Raw genomic sequence first — 19,889 nt, 5'->3', positions numbered from 1 at the left:
ATCGCCACGCACTGTACAGTCGTGAATAATATGAGAGGCAACGCTGGAATAGCCATTTAAAGGTCATAATAGCTAGACGCAGTTGGCAAGTGCGAAATTGTTCGTAACACTAGATGATCAAATGAAAACGAATGTCTTTCAATACGTGACGTTTGTATCAGTACATTACAAGTAATCCTTGATGAAACATGAATTCGGTGCTTCCTGCGATATTGCTGACGACTGTACTTTAAACTTGCGTAGGTGTGAGCAGAAGCGATATATACGCGTGTTCATTGGCTTAGAGCACAGAACAGACTCCATGATTCGCAAGAAAAAAAAGCTGGTGCGTGGCAGAGGAGGAATCTCAGTGCTGGGGTCCCTGCCTCACTGGAAAGGGACAGTGACAGGAGTTGAGATACAACGAACGCGACCCCGGGAAAATCAGTCTACAAGAGGTGGGGCCGAGATTTCCCCTCAGATTTCGAAAAGAACCAATGTCCTGCATTGCAATGGCTTTGGGCACCTGATTCTAAAGAGAGAGGAGCAAGGAAGAAGTGCCGGAAGCGTAAAGTGGGTTAATTAAGTCCACTAGTACAAGTAAAGGTACTAGCAGGGTAGTGACTGACATGGTATTAAAGTTACGAACTTTTCATTGCAACTTACCTATATGTAGTAACTGTATGTAGTAAGTGTCATTATAGTAATATTACTAATTTGGCAGCTATACCTGCGCTTGCTGCCTAGATAGTGAATGTTATGAAAAGCGCCTACTTCTTAGTTAGTAAATACTGCTACTTTTTAGTGTAGGTGCGAAGTTTGGGGACCTGTAGAGTATACGTCATTTATATGGGCCGCCAAGACGAGCAGTCAATGGAAATTTCAAATATTTCTTTTCTTGAACTTCGTTGATAAGGATATGTTTAATATTGTGGGCAAAAATATGTTTGTTAGACTTATTAGCAATGCGCATATGCATACATTTGATATCTTCTAAGAGGATTTGTCATCTCCATAAAGTTTTGGAGGAAAAGATATTCGCAGCTACGAAGGGGCTGTTGCCAAGAGGCTGCAGCAAAAGCGTTTTTTCACAGATCTACCGCTTCCGGTTCAGCGCAACAGAAAAGACGTTCTGTACACAGATGGCTTCATCTCATGATTGACTGCTGAAAAACTCGGATGGAATATACAGCTCGGCACTCATATCTGCGTGTTATTATATATCTTTCTTCGAGTTGTCTATGAACATTTCTTTTTATTCCAACTGCAGTGTTATTAAGCCATCAAAAACAAAGTGCCAGGAAAGGTTTTTACTCGCCGAAGTAAATATGAAATGCCTCTTGACATCAATACACCCGTCAAGAATAACCTTTCCAGACGCAGACGCATCGATTAAATTTTGTACGTTACCTACCGGATGTCGTTTTGAAGCAGGCGTTGCACAAAGAATAGCTCCTCATCGTTACGAAAAGAGCTCGTCATAAATTTCTCGCAAGTCGTAACAATAGCGGCGCGAGCGATTCCCTAACCAGGTGGGCAACATTTTTCTCCCGTCTCTCAAGCATGAAAGAACACACTGCAGACTCTGTGCAACCGCTGCTCCTGCGACACATCCCACGCCCGCAATGAACAGCTTCAAAGCAACAGTTCGGATAGGTGTAACACCTTCGCTGTCGTGCCGGCGTGTCTCGCGAAAAATTTCATTTTGCCGCCACTCTTGCCTGGGGCCATGTTCGAGAGGGTAATTTCTACGAACGGGCGTTCCCTGAAGCTCTTTGAGGTTGCTGTTCTTTGCTGCTGCTGCATTTGTTACTCGGTAAGTAAGCGATTGCGTTCATCACTCTTTGCTTTCTGACTGGGCAAACTAACGTAATTTACATCTTGACAGGCTTTCCACCGCCGGTGTGGTATCTTTTTGTTGGGCTCACTATGGCACACATTGTTCTTGCGCGGCAGTAAACAAGCCATGCAACTTCAGAGGTATAATTCACAAAGTGCGAAAAGAAACGCGATGGTACTTTGGAAATTCAAGCGCTTTTTTCTAAAGCAAAACTGCTTATTCGAAGAAAACAAGGTTCTGGCCCGTGAATCGAACCCGGCATCAGCGCCTGTTCGAGTAGCCGCATTGCCACCTCAGCCCAGGTAACAGCGTGAGGGCGAATTAACCGACAACTGCAGGTACGTGGACACTGAACGTGGAACACCAGTGCCAGTCTACCAGGCGGGATTTCACATAAATGATTAGCGATGATCTTCATATGTGCGACACTAGGTGCTGAAACTGTGTAATCAAAGCATTCGGTCTTTCAACTGCCGCGTTTTTCGCCCTGAAACACCTAATAAATCATGTCGCCAGCTGCGTAACATGACAATATTGCGAAGGGCGCTCCCAGGGATGAGATCGCAAATATTTTTTCTGGAATTGCCGTATACCAGAACCCCTATTATTTACATAACATATGGGAAAAACTTGTACTAATACCGCTGGTAAGCGCTCTCTCTCTCTCTCTCTCAGTGCATAAAATTACTTCGGTACTGAGACATCGACAGGAAGAAATCGCGATTTTACACACGTGTGCGTGCCACAACATGTCTTATTATGTCCGTATCTCAGTCATGCAACTTTGTGCCCTCTAGTAACAAACAAAAATGCCCAAATTGCAAACAAACGCAGCATGTGAATCCATGGTTTACTTTTCTGACACTGCGTATCATCAAAACATAGTATAAGGACGAGTTGTGGTCTTGACAATGTTGTTCTGCATAACAGTTCACAAAAACAAACAATATTTACGGTGCAAGGACTTGCGATTCCAGTGTACAGTTTATTGCAACCAGTAGTCTGTGACCATTATTCATAAATACACATTGCTAAACGAGCGTAATGAAAGTCGTATGGATGATGCATTCATGTATACAAGCAGCAAATAGCAAATTAAGCGCATTTCCTAAGTAGCTCATGTGGTTATTGACTGTAATGACGACTGCTTGAATGACCTTGTCCTCGAGTTCATTTTCTTCCACTCTATGTAGGCTTACGCGGACACCATCAATGTGAAAGGTGAGTAAAACAGGGTTCACCAATTATGCATTTAAGAGAACATCAGCAACCAACAAAGGCACTTGGAAAGAAAGTATACATAAGAGAAATGGCTGTACCTGCAATATGCATACAGTGGTAAAAATAAGAGCACCTATTTTCATTAAGAAACAAAAATATTGTATGAGCCAGATGTGTTGCAGAAGGTAGCTCAATGATGAATTTTGCGGCTCAGTTCAGCAAGATGTCGAACACACTTCAAATATTTTGAACTGTATTGAGTAGAGTGCGGAAAAGAAATTATGAATTAAGATTATTTTTGTTGGCTGTAACCTTTCTCGGGGCTTTGCCTGATCTACATTTCCCATCTCAGCTAAATAAGACAATGACGTCGAGCATTAAGAATACCGATTCATAATTCACGTTATGATACTTTCAACGGTGTTAAGGAACACGAACTTGAAAGAACCATCGAGACATAACACTCAAGTTCACTACATTTTATACACCATGGGAAAGATTTTGTGACTGCTGAATAAGGGTTATTTATGCGAAGTGTCAGCACCTGTAATCGCGAGGTACCCGCTCGAATTGCAAATTTCTAGCCTTGCATTGCTATTTCTGTGAAGTGTGTACGAGTAAAAACGTCTGTATGGGACTCTTCTAAATGAGTGTCGGTGCTCACAGAAGTGCAGAATTATGTGTTATTGTTTATCGTATTAGAGGAAGTGATTGCTGCAGAAATGTGGTTTTGTCGCAACGTGCGCACTGTTTCTAGAGAGCGGGAAAGAAAGAGACGATGAAAAGAAAACCGATGGTCACGTGGTGTCACTTGCCCCACCTGTCAATGCGATGCCTAATGATCTCGGACGGTTTGTTCGTACAAATTATTATTTCATATACATAAAATGACTTCGCCTACAAGTTTAGTCCCCTGACACTTTCTTTTTAAGTGCGGAGCACCTTATGGGCCCGGGCTGTCGTATGCTGTCATCGCTTGGCGTAACGCAGGCAACAGGCAAAACCACGTATAACATAGCCATCTGTAGCTTATTTTGATCGCGCGCTCGCGCCAAAGAGAAGTCGTCTTCCTCTTGTTCTTCGAGCGCCTAGATGATGATATTGAGTGCACGGCACTTTAGGGGCCCGGGCTGTCGTATGCTGACGTATGCTGTTGTCTCTTGGGTTAACGCACTCAAAATCACGTGTAAAAATAGAAGGAAAGGGGAAGGAAAGTGAGAAATAGCAAGAGGAAGAAAGAAAGGGAAAATAGGAAAAACAATAGGAATAAATAGAAATAAAAAGAAAAAAAATCACATAAAAACAAAAAAGAAAGAAAGAAAGAAAGAAAGAAAGGAAGAAAGAAAGGGGAATATTGGGGGGGGGGGGGGGGGGGGGGTAGGCGTTGAAATGCTATGTCAAGAAAATTATCGCAGCCCAATAACAAGGTGTGAAGAGAAGGCATCATGTTCTTTCATTATATTCTTAGTGTCGTGTTCCGTCTCCAGAACCATCTCTCAGAGTTTTTCTCTGACCCCGAGGCATATTTACGTTCCAGATTTGCTTTATTAAGGCCTGTCCCTAATATTGAGGCATCAAATTTGCTTACATAGCAGTTAAGCTAGGTAAATACGGGGCCAATATTAGCTAATATCTATTTTCAAAGGCTATCTCGAGGAGAGTAGAATCTGCTGTTTTAAAATATGCCGTTAACCTCGCTGCTTTTAATTAAGCCAGCATTCACGCGTTTCTTTTTCTAGGATGTGGTCGTTTTGACCAGAAACTCAAGGCTAAACCTGGGACGATCCTTAAAAGGCTGCTCCAACCATGGATCGTGGAAGTATCTTTCCTTCTCTCGTGTACCATGTGAATCAGCAATGTTCTTTTTTCATCGACAGAAACAAAAATACGCGCGAAAGTACTTTTAACATCTAATGCCTATTTCATGTGCATATATTACGTAAGCAGTAAACATTCATTCAGTGAATAAAATTTGTTTAAAGTTCCTTTTTCAGCACAGGTATTTTTTGGTATTACGGAATTCACCGTAATCATATTGTAGGTTCACGTTGAATATTAACACAGTTTAATATTTGGAGCATTTAAGGAATGCCTATTTTGGTACCTTCAGAAAATGAATGTAATTTTCATTTTTTTTCCCGCGTCTACTATACTTAGGTGCATATATATGCCGTATTCGATCCATGGCAGCAAAAAGAAAAGGGAACGTTTGGGTGCTCAGGGAGCATCATATCCCCAAGATTTGTGCTGACATCAGCTCATTGCCTCACCAATGGGACAGCGTCCTGTGGTTACCGCATAAGGTACCTTGTCCGCTACTATTCTTAAAATGCCTTAGGAACGTTTGTAGCAAATCGAAAGCCTCTGCTAGGGCAACATTTGAAACATATAAGAAAATACTTTGACTCGTGTGCAAATAAGAACAATTTCTCAAGACAGACAATGCATATGTAGGTTTAGAAATATAAATGGCTTCCAACAGACGTTATAACTCTCCCTTGCTTACTACGTTAAGCTTTACATGATCACTTTCTTTGTAGCTGGGTTGTATACATGTAAAACACAACATGCTGTATGTATCGCATGAGCCACCTCAAGTGATGTGACACGCATTCATCTCTGAAGAACGTGGGATGCGTGCGCGACACATAGCGCCGCGTATTATAGGGAACGCTTTAGATGCCTCATCAAACGCGAAACGTGATCATTGGCGTCGGCGGCAACCATGCTAACACGGATGTCACAATAAACCACGGGATCAGAGAGGACGTCACGATGATGTCATATGGGGCTTCATCGTGATTTCACAGCTTTCACAAACATGTGACGTCATCATGATGCCACATGATGACGTGACCACATAATCCGTGGGTCATAATCCGTGGGTCAGTCACTCAACCATGTCAGAATGGCTGATTGAGAAAGTTGATGAATAATGATACTTTAAATACGAGCACGTAACTACACAGCGACACAAGAAGACAAGCGCATACTACCAATTGAAAGTTTATTTGGAAAGCTATGACATATATATACAGATAAATGTTCCGTACCAACATCGGAGATGAGAACACAGCGATAAAAATAAAAGCGATAGAAATAAAAATAACGGCCACTTTTTGCCAAAGCCTGCGTCGCCTTGGAGAAAATGGTTAATTCCTACGGCATGCGCCGTTTTCCAAGAACACAAGCCCCTTATCTGACAGGGCAATTGAGGGTTTACTGACACAAGGCAGGGGACCACGCGCTATGCTTACAGCATCAGTAATGATCATTGTGCGATCGTATTTACGTTTATGAATCACAGTTGTGCTGCCAAGCTGTACCTTGCAGGCCCGTCTGTTCACATGTTGCGCCAAAGAACCATCGTTTCCGTAGGGGAATGCAAAGAAATGATACGCGTAGGCGAAGAAATGCCCCAAATTTAGGGTACTTCCAATATTCGGTTATGTATTACAAGTATGCATTGCAGGCAAGTATGAAACGACCACTGGCGTTTATGTAACGATGTGACTGCACTGTATCATTTGTGGTGGTCTCATTTCAGAGCATGTACTCCGAGTCTCGTGCAAGTGTACTACAACTTCACAGTGGCTCAGAGAGGTCCGTACCTAGCGGCTAAAAGTATTTTCTACCACCCAGATTTGGACGGTGAACGTTGGATGAATGACGTCGCCTTGATCATGGTAAGACGGTGGTTGTCGGCATAGGAAAAAAATGAAAAGCGCGGATGCTGACAATTTACGAATGTCGATAGGGGAGGGTAACTTACAGTTTGTATTTCTCATATATCAGATTGGTGGTTTCATAAGGCCCGCTCGCAGTGTCCCATTGCCAATTGCGGCCGTCTATACAAAATTGAGAGGCGTCGATTTGGCACCATTTTGCTGTGGTATATTCTTTGAAGCCGATTCATTTAACAGTGAAGCTAAATATGATTAGGTGAAACCAAAATTTGTCCGAACTACGTACGAAAAACTCTTAGCACGTATGTGGCGCTGAAATTGTGCATGCCTCCTCCTACTCACCATTGGTCCACTAAATATGAGGAAGTAAACCACGGGAAAACACGTATGTGCCATAGCGAATTGAATGAATCACACTACTCACCACTGGTCCACAAAAATGACGGCAACACATGGGCGGTAAACCCCAATTGAGATTTCTGGTCAGATGTAACCAACCGGAGAAAGACTTTAATGAGCTGTAGGGATTAACGCGGTGGTAAACGCCGGGGCCGTACTTTTCAGTTACGCTGGTGAACTATCTGTACGGACTGTTTGATTGATGAATTTTATTTTTTTAATTTTTTGTGGGGCAGGAAGAAATGCAACATGTCCTGTAACCAGGCCTCCTTGAATTCGGGTTCACTGCGAAAGCTAAAAGGGGCCCATCTTCCCAATTTCTGTTCTTTACCAGTTTTACTTGCTTCTTTACTTCCTTCGGCGCAAATTCTCACTTTCTACGTAGCGTAATTTGTGTAGGCTGACCCCCTTTACGAGTGAATGACGAACTGTGCTCATTAGGCACACGCTTGCGAAAAAACAGGGACGACGAGAGTGTTTTCCTATTTGTCGTACTGGCATGACAATTACTTAAGCTTCTGATTCCTTCAGAATAGTGGCATGGATTTCGTGCTTGTTTGTACATAGCCTGATGTAGCTCCATAGGCCGCATAGATTGAGACCTCGGACTTTTCGTTTCGTTCCCATCCGTGCAGGGTCCAACACTAGTGAGGGCCCGATAACATAGCAGTCGTCTGTACTGGCACAATGGAGAACAAATCTCTAATCAGGAAACTGAACATTCCATCCCTGAATTGTGATTAGTTTACGCAAATCTTCATCATTACTTAATGTTGATGCAATATGGAATTTGGGTAAAAATAAGTAAAGAGAACATTTCCGCTCAATTTATAGTTGCGGGTGAGAGAAGGCGCAAACTAACAAAGATTCACGAAGAGCGACGTGCAATCCAACTAACACATTTGACATTCACTTTTCTCTGGTTTGTCAAATAGGTATACATCATGATGTGTATTGAAATATTGAGTATTATAGGCAGACAGTTTCTCAAAGAGCGTTTGTCAGTTGCAGCGTTAACTAAATGCCAATTGTTAGTTCAGAGCCAGTTCTTAAGTGGGGCAGTAAAACTAAAATCGTCCTTGTTTCACCCAAAAACGCACGAAAATAAGGGAATAAATGTGTTTAGAAATATAAGTGTTCATGCTACATGCCCGCATTGTTCTGTTCCGGTGATGCAAGTACATGCATACCACCTTATATGGACATGCCAAGCGTTACAGTCGGAACGCTCCCCGTCATCTCCTGCAAGCTGGCCTTCGCTACAGTGACACAAACATTTATGACCGATGGATACATGACAACACATCCCACAAGACACTTATTCACTTCATACACAACATCGGCCTAACGACGCACATTTAATAGAAATATACACAACAAATATTATGCCTTACGGGCAAGTCTATATCGCAAATAAAAAAAATGTATCCATGACTATCACTGATACGGTGAAGTGTGCAGATTATTCCTGTCTCTAGAAAATACTCGGTGAATATTCGCACTGTCGGATTCTACGAATTAACCTTGTCGGGTAATTCGTGTTTTTTTTTGTGTGTGTAACCTGCTCAGGGAGATAAGGTAGGTACCATAGGTATGTTTCGGGCAATTAGGGAGCGACAAATTACGACAACCTTTTGTGAGCGACAAAAAGAGAAATATTCATACCACGTAAATTATATACAGACTTTGCGGGCCATCACTTATAAATAATTCAGAAATGAGATGCTGCCCGTGTTTCCACTAAAGATAAATCGTGGAAAAAAAGCACGGCTACTAAACGCAAACACGGCCACAAGAGAGTAGTCGAGACACCATAAACGTCGGCGTTTGTGGTGTCTTGATTCTCTCTTTTGCTGGGGCTTGCACGACCTGTCTTTTTGACATGAATACCTACCAGCTAGCCCAGCTCTCTGTTCTTCTAAACGCAAAGCAAACACAAGGCACACGCGCTGACTTCCAACTGAATTTTATTGACGTCATGCGTCATTCAACTATCTACAGGAACAGTCACAAAAACGAGCTGGAAAGAGCCGTGCTTTTTTTATCTGTGCTTTGTAGCTCTGCTTTTTTGCGCTTTCTATCTTCAGTATGGATAACCAAATAGCTCAGTTAGCAAATAATTTGCAATATTTTCTCGATTTCATAAAGCAATGCACGAAGCATAAAGCAATGCACGAGTGATTTGGCTGTTTAGCGGAAAGCTGATAAAAGTTTTAAAATTTCATCTTTCCGAATAGTGGGAAGTGGTACGAGCAGTTACTCAACCATGGTTTATTTTTCTTCTTTAGATGTGCTACACGGGGTTTTACTTTACTGCCCCAGTTATCATGTCGTGCTCAACATTGTACCTTGTTTATAATGGAAGATAATGATTTGCCATGTAGCTAAAGGGTAGCAAATAGGCAAAGATGGCGCTAACTAGCGGCGCAGTACGCTGTATAGAAGCGTTCAAATAAAGCGAACGCTCTTATTGAAAGCTCGTACGAAATTCGGCTGTGTTATCGCGCAAATTATTTCTTTCGTCCTCAAGCTTGAAGAACCTCTTCGCTTTGACGAGTATGTGAAGCCGGTCTGCTTACCTAAACAACGTGCTGTACGTGAGGGCGCCGTGGTGGCGTCGCCTGAATGGGGCACAAAAAAAGGTAAGGTTCGAGATTCGTTCAGCTTTTGTCATACCCCGTTACTACTGCGACAAAAATTATATGAATACTCCATGCTCCCTTTTGTCGTCGCCGTGATGTTCCGTATTAAGTCCAAATCAATAGGATCTCCTCGTACATCGTATGTTCTATGTGCGAGCGGATGCGTGCGAGTGCTCTCGACTATAGCTGATTAGAGGCCGTTTTTCGTCGAGCGAAAGGCGCATGTAAAAAGGAGCCGGAGGGGGGGAGCAGTGTTGCGTGGCTCCAGCAGAAAATGTGTGCTTCGACCAACCGAGTGTGGTCTCTACGAGGGATCCGCCCACGACACAGTCAGAGTTGTACGGTGAGAGTCAGAAGTTTAGCGACCACAACACACAAGAAAAGCTAAGTATTCCCGCTGCTTGGGCAGGCAGCATTTAATTTACATTTTCGGTCAGTTCTGAAACGCGCTAATATGTACCGAGCATTTCTACTGAATACAGCAACGAAATTGTTCTGAAGTACAAATTTTTCTCAGAGATAGTGGTCTCTATCTATGGTATCTCTATGGTCAACACGTACGCTGATTGTACGTGTTGCAAGGCAGGAAGGGAAAAACAAGCGGAAAGTGCAAGGCAGGAAGGGAAAAACAAGCGGAAAGAAAGGGAGGTTAGCCATTGATTAGACCGGCTGGCTACCCTGTGATGGGGGAATGGGTAAGAGAATAAAAGATGATAGAAGAGAGATATTACAAAAAAAGGAAGAGCAAGAAAAGACGTAGTGACTCAAAATATAACGAAATATTTGCGGCGCAACTGAGAACGAGGTAGAAAAACGAGAAAAGCGAGTATAGGGCGGATAGGACAGGATAATACAGGATAGATTTTTGCAGCACCCTTAGGTGGTATACACTTTAACGACGACAAAACACGAGTGAAGGTGCGAAGCACGGTTCAAGGCAGCCATTAATCATACGAATTTCTTTCCCGACACCTTAGGCAGCTCTTCAAGCTCGCTAAGCAAGAGTTTATCGCACATTTAAACCAAATTGAGGCTATCAAATCAACTAAGACAGATTCTAAAGCTCGACTTCCTTTACCGAAAAGCTTCTTTCACCCAAAAGGGAGCGTGTTTTCCGAGCACCGCGGCTATAAGTTTAGACACTATGCTTTTATGTGACTTGCCGCTAATCACATGTAACCGCTGGATTCATTGGCTGTTTCCCAGTTGTGAGAGCGAAAGCATTTTAAAATAAAGCAAGAATGCAACAAAAACAGCCAGCCTTCATGGCGAGAGAACTTCGCATGGGTATTTACGCTCCCAGCCGACGATTACACCAAAATATGATTTGTTTAGACATTTTCAAATTTTGACTGGATTTCTAAAGAGTGGAATATTAATTATGTTGTTTACTGAAAGTAAAATTTCCCTTCCATATTGTCATCGTTGCCTGTTTGTGCTAGCTGAATTGTAATAATTTAATCTTAATTTCAATACGACTGCACTCCCCGGCCTACTACATACCCTTTCGTGGTGTATGCTGCTTCCGCACTTAACACCTGCTAAAGATTGACTTAATCAGTAAGTAACAAGGCAGCACGATTTAGCAAAATTTACAATGTGCCGCTTTGCCGAGCCAACTACAGTACTGAGATGTGTGCTCGAAGCAATCAGATTTAGTAAGCAAATAACATAAATAGTTCACGCTCCATTCCGAGCACGATTTTTAACATTCTCTTTGAGCGGCGTTATACACACAAAGTATTAATTTTATGCAATCTGTCTTAAAAATGCCGTGCATGTTATTTAGCCAATAGCGATTGCAGCATTCATAGGATAAGTAAAACTATGACACGTTTTGCTCAGTTTTTTTTTTTATTTTTATTCGCTCGTGTGCTTGAACTGCGCGTCTGCAGCACGGAAACTTGATTGCATGTCCTTCACCCATTTCTTATTCCATGGTGATGTGGAATTGTGTTGTGTAATGTGTATTTGCTCTATTGCTTCTTATCCAATGTAACATTTGGCTGACGGTTTCAAAGTCATATTCGAGGCTCTTGTGTGTTGGCCACATCGTCTAACATGCTTGATGTTAATACATAACTGCGCTACACCCGTGTGTGGGAGTGGGGGGGGATATGTATATACAAAAGTGGTCAAAAAGTTTTTAGGCCATGTTACTATAGGATTACATGGGATGGTAGACTGGGAACTTTTGACTCCCCGTGTGCATGTTTCTGTGTGTTACTGAGAACTCTCGAGCATCTTGGCCTATAACCATATACAGGGGAAACTGCGACTAACGCGATAACACCTGCTGTTTTCTTTAAGACGAGCAAGTGCACAAATTCCTGTACCATTCGACGGCGAAAATTGTGCCATTCAAACAGTGCGATAAAAATATCGCACTGCCAAAAGTCTACGGTATGAAATGGGACCGTCTCCTATTCTGCACACAGTCAAATGGAGAGAACCCTTTGCTGGTAAGCAAGCTCAGTCTTCTTAAAGCTTTCTTCAATACCCGTGTATGGTATGGTATGAATAACTTTATTGAGAGGCCAAGCCTCTCTGCCGCCACACGGGCCCTCTGTACAGCCCTGATGGTCCACCAGCCCGTCACTGTGCAGCATTCGTTTCCACCACTGTTCACCTTGAGAACCATCACGAGCAAATGCCGAGCAGCGCCAGAGCATATGGTATAAATCGAGCAAACCCCCACACTTACTACAATAGACTGAAACCCCGCAGTACGGATTAATTTTATTCATGACGACCTGGTTACGGTACGTCCGTGTCCGTAGGAGCCTTCATATACCACATATGGCCTGTTTATCCCAGAATGTGGCAAGGGGAATGTCCTGCGCCCTCGGTAGTAGTGCTTGGTGATCACGTTGTAAGTTACCAGCTGGTCCTTAAACTCAGGAGCGGGAGATCCGGCCTCCTCAGAGAGTGCACGGCACACTAATCCTGGTGCCTCCCTGTGCGCCACTTAGTTGAGGTTACGCGGGGCTCCCTCCACTGACCTCATGTGCGGCGGAAAACAAGTAACTGTATGTGAAGTAGTGTCCCTACCCTGCAGCAGTCTGTAAGCCGATTGTGCAACAACTCCCCTCGAGAAGGCTTTAATCGCAGATGGCGAGTCACTGATGACTGAAACTCTGCCTGAATCAATGCGTGCTAGAGCAATAGACACCTGCTCAGCGACCCCCGGATTTTTCGTATAAACGGAAGGGGCATTGCGAACGCCCCCTTTGCCATCTACCGCCACTACTGAGTAAGCATCTTTATCATTAATCCATTCCGCGTCAACAAACGCAGACTCCTCCTCCTGATCTTTTGCCTCTCGCAACAAAGCCTTAGTTTTCGACATTCGCCTCTCTACATTGTGAACAGGGTCCACATTACGCGGACATGGACGAACCATGATATTAGACCTAAGATTCACGTTTAACTAATATAGCCGCACCCCATCGCGCGAGACAACCGCCGATTCTCCACTTGACTCTAAGATATACCTACCCGCTGGTGTACCTAGCAACCACTTTCTGTTCCGTACGCTGAGCCTCGGCAAATTCATCTAAAGTATTATGCAAACCCAGCCGAAACAACATGTTGTTGGATGTTTTCACAGGCAAACCTAGTGCCGCGTTTATGGCTTTTCTAATTAAAGCTTCTAATTTGCTTTCTCCCCCTTTTCAAATTTAGCATAGCCGCCACATAGGAAAATGACACACAATAAATGCGTGAACTAACCGCATCGCACATTCTTCTCCTAATCCCCTATGCTTATTAGAGAACCTTCTGATAAGTCTTACGGCCTTCTCTGTCCTCTTGGTAATACGCTGAATGGTTATATAATTCGATCCATTTGCTTCAACTACCAAGCCCAGGACTCTCATAGCCTCTACTTTTGGTATGCATAACTCATTCCTAGTATCGACTGTAATGCAAGTCTCAACTTCGGGTAGCCAATCCTTCGGTCTACGATACGAACTAATTTCCTAGATTTCAAGAATAATAACTCCGAATTTTTAGTGGAGCACTTGAGCCCCATAAGACCCAAACACTCTTCCCTAAGCGTTATCACCTCCTGCAGTCTAGCCTCAAGCTCTCTGTCACTACCACCTACACCTTATACGTGTAAGGTCATCCGCGTAGACAGTATAGCCAATACCCCCGCAGTTTCCAGTACATGAGCTAAATTTGACATCTCCACAATGAACAACATAGGCGAGAGTACGGATTCTTGAGGCGTACCACGACAACCCATTTTAAAGACTTCTGACTTGATCTCCCCTAGCTTAAGATATGTCTGTCTATCCATGAGGAAAGCCTTAACAAAATGGAAAAGCCGTTGCCCCAGATGCAAGTCTGACAGCACCCGTAGAATGAAAGAGTGTCGGAGATTATCAAATGCTTTTTCGACATAAAGTCCAAATGGCACCTTAGTATCCCTTGTCCGCCGATCAAGTAGCTGATGCTTAATCCTGATCATAACATCCTGAATCGAGCGGTCGGTCCCAAATCCTATCATCGAGTGCGAAAAGACCCCATTGTCTTCAGCATAACGCGTCACGCTATATACTAAAATGATTACATGCTCAGCGACTTTCCCCAAGTACGATGTCAGCGAAATTGGTCTGAGATTTTTAAGCCCTATGGCTTTCCCGTGTTTTAGAATGAAAACAGCAGTTGTAAGTTTCCATTCTTCCTGGAAATATCTTTCCTTCCACCTGCTGTTTATCTCCCGCGTAAGGAACTCCATAGACTCCTCGTCTAAATTCCATAACATTTTTTGTAATGCCATCCGGCCCTGATGCCGATCGACTATAAAGATCCTGCAACGCCACCCTTATACCACTTTCAGTAAAGTCGTCATCCATAGCTCTAGTCTTATTCCCACTATAATCCAAAACAACGTCGTGTGTATCCTGCAAGGTCTCAAACGGAACGTGTCTCTAAGCCAAATCCTTCAGCACCTCCTCCTCCGTGGAGTCTCGGCCCGCCTCATTGACCAGCTTACCTATCACCATCCTCTGATTGCATTTTATGTTTGTCTCATCTAGTAAAGGTTGCAGTAAATTCCATGTGCCTCCCCTCCTAAAGCCACCATCGATTGAATTACATACTTCATCCCATTGCTGCTTGCACAATACCCGACAGTGGTCTTCAATCTCGCGATTAACCATTTCTCTACGCTTGCTAAGCCTTCTGTTCAACCTCTGACCCTTCCATCTCGCTAACATTGACTGCTTCGCTTCCAGCAAATGTGCCAGAGGACTATCTATTTGCTCTGCGTAATATCTGTCTTAATTTCCTCAGTGGTCACCTCAACGTCACTTTTAAGCTTACCAGTCCACTGTTCCAAGGTCAACGCACTCCCCTCATCTTCGTTTCTCCGCGCTCTTCTTTACCTAAATGCATCCCAGTCAACAACCCTGAACGTGCGCTCCTTCTTATTAGTCATTATCAAAGTAATCATAAATATGTAATGATAGCTACCAAAATCTATATTGCAATTTGACCAGGATGAATCCACGACCCCCCGAAAAAAGTTAGACCAGGTGTCGAAGCTTTACATATCGACGTACTGCATCGAACGGGATACGAAGGGTGTGTAATCAGAGGTAAATTCAAGCCTAGTGCCTGCTGCCATAGCCTGACTCCCTTAGTAGTGCTATAGACATACTTCCACACATATTAGGGGGCAATAAATTCCCATCTAGTAAGCAAAGGCCCATCCTTAGCTAGATTGGCTGCCAAGTTCAAGAAAGATTTGAAACTATGTTCAATGTCTCGGGCATTACTGTACAAATTAGCCAAGTAAACGCTCCACTGACATGCCCTTTGCTGACCTAAAATTACCTCCACCATAATACATTCAATCCTGCAATGCGTCATGTGAAGGTCATGCCTAACACACGCCAACCGTTTATTAATGAGTGTTGCGAGCCCTCTGCCCTGTCCATTACCTTTAACCTCCGCTTGGAAACCGGTTAAGGTCACGCTAGACGTCAGAGTTTCCTATAACATGATGAGCTGAAGTTCCACACTACCCGTTCTAACACACTGCTGCAGGGAAGCCTTCTTATAATTGAATCCCCTACAATTGCACTGCCAAATACTAAATGAACTATTTAATAGACCCTCCATCTTGACCATGTAAATTCGGTTTACCTATGTGGAGCTTTATGCCACTAGGGGATTTATCCTGCTGGGCCAGCGGCCGAGTGCACTCCCGCTCCATAACAGGAACCACCGTCACGTTTAGATAGACTTCAATTTTGCCTCATCTCTGATCCGTGACATTTTCTCGCTCATCTATCCGCTCCAATCTATAAATGACCCGATTCACTTTCTTGCAAGTTCGCCACCATTTTTTAAGCTCGGAACCAAAGTTGGCCTGAACCCGTACAGTCGAAGAGAGGGCACCCTTTTTCGTAGCTAGCTACTCCTCGTCGGCCATGTCCTCTTTAGCAACCTCCAAAGACCTGGGTACTTGAACCGGGCCATCAAGTTTTCTACCCTGACCTAAGCTACCGCTCTTACCGAACTGTAAGGTTCTCTTAAGTTCACCTATCTCTTTTACAAGCCGCCCTTCAATGACGGCTTTTAAGGTATAATTCTCTTTCTCCAATTGCGCAATCCTATCTTTATCCCGATTACCATACACATGCTCCTGGCTCTGCTCACGCCTTTGACCGGTGGTGATGCCGCCCTTGGCCTTGTCAGCCCGGGTGGCCCGTCCTCCAGCTGCGCCGCCGCCTCCACCAATAGACGCAGAGCGGCTCCTGGGGGCTGAAGTCCGCTGCTAGCTCCGCCCTGGCTCCCTCCTGTCGTCGAAAACGCACGACGTAGGGAACCCGGTACATTTGTGTGCAGTGTTTATCCGCTGTCAGGTGTCGACAGCCACAAAGCTTGCAAAAAGGCTCGCAGCTATAGTCCTCTTCAGGGTTCTGAGCTCTACATCCTCGGCATTGAAGACAATCGGGCGCCGGACAGACATCCCCCGATGTCTAAGCTTGCCCCACACATAACATATTTCCACTTGCTTTCAGTACAAGCAACACCGAACCAAGGTTGGCCCATATCTTACAAAACTGGGTACTCTTAAGCCGTCGAAGATAATGGGAATCGAGCCTGCATTCTTCATTCCTTTGACCGCCTTAGCCAGCGGATTGCGATCTCGTACCCACTGACTTCAAAATCCTTGTCCGCCGCAATAATTGAGCTGATTATCACATATCGTTCAGCGTTGTTCCTTTCTGGCGTACTAGCCACCAAGATGTTTTGCATAAAGCTGGGGCAGATAACAGTATCTCTGACCTGCTCAATAGTGAGGCCTGCCGCCTTGACAATTGCCCTGTCCACCGTTGTGGGGCTAACGTTCTCCAAATCCAATGCACCCGTGGGTGATTGACTATCTTGATGTGTTCTTCTGGCATCGACGGCATTCGCGACGCATTCACAATGCGTTGCTTGATTACCTAGCCTCATGCCGTTCACCTGCGCCACTTCGTTCAGCCATCCCGCCTTGTGAACCATTAGCACTTGATCCAGGCTTCGTCGTAACTCTTGATTTTCGGCTGGGCACTGTCCACCATCCCAGGTCTTCAGTAAATTCCTCTGCCAGGAGCACTGCCCCTTAGAGTTGCATTGCTGCCGTGCCGGATGCCCCCCCCCCCACGTAGGGCTACCACACGCTGGACCTAGCTCTCGAACAATGCGGCGTGAGCGCAGAAGTCTTGACGGATTCGTTTATGTCAAATTTGCACCACACAATGACCAAAAAAGCCGCGGAAACATTCGCAAAAGACGACCTCGATGTGAACGCCTCCGCTCCCATTGGTGACCCCAGCGTCTCCCCAATACCCGTGTAGGATGCTATGCTTACTGACGCGCAAGGCAAAATGGCGCGCCACACAGGCCTCCTTCCTAGGTGTAGCGCGAAAAAACAGACGACGCGGATGAGCGTACGGGACAAGGCCTTGTGTACCGTACTAGCCTCGTTTGTTATAGTACTCTAGAAATGTTGACACACCACTGTTTGCTACTACTGTCTTCCTTGTATGATTAAATATCTTTAGAATGGTTGGGTACCTCGCTACGTGCGTTTATTGAGAATATTAAACGGCTCAGGGCTCAGGTTAGAATGTTCACATTCTTGTACTTTTTCGTTTGATTGCCCGTTCTCGCAACGTCGAATATTTCAATGTCGCGTGTATTCACGTACATGGCAAAACACTCCACGATCAATTAATAAAACATATATTAAAAAGATATACTCAACTTTCAGTGCGTTACAGCGCCAGCAGCAAAGTCAGGCGGTCCCTTATGCATTCACCCAAGACGACTCGAAGGCGACACCCACGTTCTTCTTCCTCTTCTGAGTCAATTTTATTGATCCCCCAGTACCCCCGGAACTTTATGCACATTGCGTGATTTTGCAATACCTCTAGGATCGGAGGGGAGCTTTCAGCAGCTCACGTTGTTTAGCAGTGCCACCGCAATCGTCCAGCTTTGACCGAGCGACAATATCATGTGACTATGTCAACCTTTGATGACAGGGTATCAGCGTGATGCCGTCATAAGTTGATGGAACAGTGACGTCATTATGGAGTGGTAGGGTGGCGTCCCAACATGGTGTCAATAGTGGTGTTTGTTCACGTGGGTTTTTGCACTGCGTCTTTCGCCTGTCATCTTTAGATCAACGCGATGGGCAACGAGACATTTAAGGCTTTCGCCTTAACAAATTTGTAGCCTTTGTTGATGGAAATACATAAACACCTTCGGTGAGACTTTTCTGTCATCTCTCTTACAGGGTTTGGCTGGAGGACCTCTCACCGTCTTAGACGGCAAACAAGCAGTGCAAGTTGGAGTAGCCTCGTACACGTTCTGCAAAAAGGATTACAAGCCGAGTGTGCACACTCGCGTGGGGCCCTACCTAACATGGATCAAGAAAGTGCTGAAGCGGTGCGCGATGTGGCAGCGCCGCGGCAGTCGCAACGAAAAGCCACGTTAACGACTCGCATCATGACCATATCGCATAACGCGCGTAACCATAACGCATTAGTACCACAAAGGCTCGCATTACGATTGTTGATTGCGGAAACACGTTATGCTACCATAGCTCATCCAATTGTTTAGCCACTAACGAGACGAAGACGACGGCGCCACAGAGTGGAAGGAAGATGTACTGAATCGACAACTGAAAATTTTCTTCGAAATGAACAGGCCACATAGAAGTTGGAAAATGGTGGGCACGTGAATCAGTTGTGCGATAAATACCGAATAATCGGGTATACTTGTGGGAAATGGTCTGTTTCTTTGATTTTCTTCGATAAGAAAACGTGGACACATGCATGCACTTGTGTGTTATTGGTGTGCTGCATCACTTATGATTATTTGACGCTGATGGTTCTTGCATTTTAATGCGTGGTATTTTTTTATTGGGAAAATACCTCTACCCTCTCGAGATTTGGTGGATGTCAGGGAAGAACACGAGGCTTCGGCTTGACTCAATGGGGGACACCACAGGTATGGCAAGGCAATAAGCAATGCACATTTTGACACTGGCTCTGCTGGAAATGAATGGCGATGCGTAGTATAGTACGTTGAGATGGTATGTTGCCACGACCCTACCGAAATTTGACCTTGCCCGAATTGGATCCTTGATAATTCTAGTTCGCCACCAATTGTGCAACGGCGTAGCAGCTCCTAACGTCAGGATTACTGTGTTGCATGGCGGACCCAAACCACCTCCCTCTCTTTTCTTTTTCTTTTTTATCGTTTACTTCCTAAATTAACAATATTGCTTGAAAAGACGGACCAAAAATGGGCAGATCCCAAGTACCGTGGGAGTCGATGTTATGCGAAGCATGCGGCGGGTAGGTGACTGTGGCGTAACTTTTTTTGCTGAGCGACACGTTACAAAATGACGCTTAAGATTTGTATAAATTTTATACGCACTAATATATATGTTGGGTACACATTACGGGTAACTGACTGAATTCCAAGAGATGGCAAACGCGTGAGCGGGAGACAGAAAATCAGGTGGGTAGATGAGATTAAGAAGTTTGTAGGTATAACGTGGCTGGCGGAACATGGGGGAGGCCTTTGCTCTGCAGTGCGCCTAGACAGGCT

At 44.4% G+C, this 19,889-nt stretch overlaps 1 non-coding gene across 1 annotated transcript; it reads left to right on the top strand.

Moving 5' to 3' along the window:
* The first annotated feature begins 9,664 nt into the window (after positions 1–9,664).
* On the top strand, positions 9,665–19,052 carry LOC119402806 (uncharacterized). The gene is made up of 3 exons (XR_007417294.1): positions 9,665–9,767; positions 12,078–12,229; positions 18,568–19,052. It is a non-coding gene; the product is annotated as an uncharacterized LOC119402806 (transcript).
* The last annotated feature ends 837 nt before the right edge of the window (positions 19,053–19,889 follow it).

Source organism: Rhipicephalus sanguineus, chromosome 8 (assembly GCF_013339695.2).
Source record: "Rhipicephalus sanguineus isolate Rsan-2018 chromosome 8, BIME_Rsan_1.4, whole genome shotgun sequence".
Classification (NCBI taxonomy): Eukaryota; Metazoa; Arthropoda; class Arachnida; order Ixodida; family Ixodidae; genus Rhipicephalus; species Rhipicephalus sanguineus.
Note: the sequence above shows the minus strand (reverse complement) of the source record. Positions and strands in the feature narration are given on the sequence as shown.